General features: G+C 51.6%; 1 pseudogene; it reads left to right on the plus strand.

Moving 5' to 3' along the window:
- Positions 1 to 529: 529 nt before the first annotated feature.
- LOC144295556 (5S ribosomal RNA) lies at positions 530 to 649 on the plus strand (annotated as a pseudogene).
- The last annotated feature ends 1,658 nt before the right edge of the window (positions 650 to 2,307 follow it).

A 2,307-nucleotide genomic window follows, 5' to 3' on the forward strand; every position in this document is an offset into this window, starting at 1 on the left:
ACATTCCAATTACCTCTGCCAGCACTTCCGTCAAACAGCGAGCCTAGGCCTTTTAGAAGCCAAGCCTTTTCGAACCAGCAGGCTGGATGTGGAGGTACAGGCCATAAGCTCAACTCTCAGAAGTGTGTATGCATGGGAGGCAGATGTCTGCTACCCGCTCGTACATGGGATTTGGAACCTAGCTACACTCTGATTCATGAAAGCCGTTGGAAATCGCTGTATTCAACTCAGATACACGGGAGTTCAGGCCCAGTGCTCACACATGCTTTTCCCGCAACCTCTCCCAGCCACTATCATTAGGATGTTAGCAGCTACTCCTACAGTCAGGCAGGATGCGGGAGGGTTCTGCCCTGTCCTCAGCTCTCACAGGGAAGCATGTCTTGAAACCAGCTGTCAACTAGCTGCATTCCCATGGCAGTGAGAATGTAGCAGTACTCTGAGTCAGGAGGTTCCAAGATTACCAGTCTACTGCACCTGGGGATACCCTCCAGGTCTGCATTGTTACCCTGCGTCTCAGAAGCCTCTGGCAGTCTACGGCCATACCACCCTGAACGCGCCCGATCCCGTCTGATCTCGGAAGCTAAGCAGGGTCGGGCCTGGTTAGTACTTGGATGGGAGAAGCCTCTGGCAAACGTCTCTGCTGAAGACCTGCGAAACTCACTCTGCAGGCAGTGTGGAACTGTGAGGGACTGAGGCTGAGCTCAACTCTCAGAAGTAAGATGCTTTTGGACAAGGCGTTCAGCTACCCTCTCACGTATGGAACATATTATGTAGCACCAGTCTACCACAGGAATTACTAGGAAATCGCTGGACTGAGCTTGGAGGCACTAGTCTTGTGTGCCGTGTGATTCCAATTACCTCTCCCAACACTTCCGTCAAACAGCGAGCCTAGGCCTTTTAGAAGCCAAGGGTACCAGCAGGCTGGCTGTGGAGGTACAGGCCATAAGCTCAACTCTCAGAAGTGTGTATGCATGGGAGGCAGATGTCTGCTACCCACTCGGACATGGGAGTTGGAACCTGGCTACACTCTGATTGATGAAAGCCGTTGGAAATCGCTGTATTCAACTCAGATACACGGGAGTTCAGGCCCAGTGCTCACACATGCTTTTCCCGCAACCTCTCCCAGCCACTAACATAAGGATGTTAGCAGCTACTCCTACACTCAGGCAGGATGCGGGAGGGTTCTGCCCTGTCCTCAGCTCTCACAGGGAAGCATGTCTTGAAGCCAGCTGTCAACTAGCTGCATTCCTATGGCAGTGAGAAAGTAGCAGTACTCTGAGTCAGGAGGTTCCGAGATTACCACTCTACTCCACCTGGAGATACCCTCCAGGTCTGCATTGTTAACTTGTACTCAGAAGCCTCTGGCAATCGTCTCTGGTGAAGACGTGTGAAACTCACTCTGCAGGCAGTGTGGAACTGTGAGGGACTGAGGCTGAGCTCAACTCTCAGAAGTAAGATGTTTTTGGACAAGGCGTTCAGCTACCCTCTCACGTATGGAACTTAGTATGTAGCACCAGTCTACCACAGGAATTACTAGGAAATCGCTGGACTGAGCTTGGAGGCACTAGTCTTGTGTGCCGGGTGATTCCAATTACCTCTCCCAACACTTCCGTCAAACAGCGAGCCTAGGCCTTTCAGAAGCCAAGGGTACCAGCAGGCTGGATGTGGAGGTACAGGCCATAGTTCAACTCTCAGAACTGTGTATGCATGGGAGGCAGATGTCTGCTACCCGCTCGTACACGGGAGTTGGAACCTAGCTACACTGTGATTGACGAAGGCCATTGGAAATCGCTGTATTCAACTCAGATTCACGGGAGTTCAGGCCCAGTGCTCACACATGCTTTTCCCGCAACCTCTCCCAGCCACTAACATAAGGATGTTAGCAGCTACTCCTACAGTCAGGCAGGATGCGGGAGGGTTCTGCCCTGTCCTCAGCTCTCACAGGGAAGCATGTCTTGAAGCCAGCTGTCAACTAGCTGCATTCCTATGGCAGTGAGAAGGTAGCAGTACTCTGAGTCAGGAGGTTCCAAGATTACCACTCAACTGCACCTGGAGATACCCTCCAGGTCTGCATTGTTAACTTGTACTCAGAAGTCTCTGGCAATCGTCTCTGGTGAAGACGTGTGAAACTCACTCTGCAGGCAGTGTGGAACTGTGAGGGACTGAGGCTGAGCTCAACTCTCAGAAGTAAGATGCTTTTGGACAAGGCGTTCAGCTACCTTCTCACATATGGAACTTAGTTTGTAGCACCTGTCTACCACAAGAATTACTGGGAAATCGTGAATTGAGCTTGGAGGCACTCGTCTT

This window comes from Canis aureus, chromosome 23 (assembly GCF_053574225.1).
Source record: "Canis aureus isolate CA01 chromosome 23, VMU_Caureus_v.1.0, whole genome shotgun sequence".
In the NCBI taxonomy this organism is placed as follows: domain Eukaryota; kingdom Metazoa; phylum Chordata; class Mammalia; order Carnivora; family Canidae; genus Canis; species Canis aureus.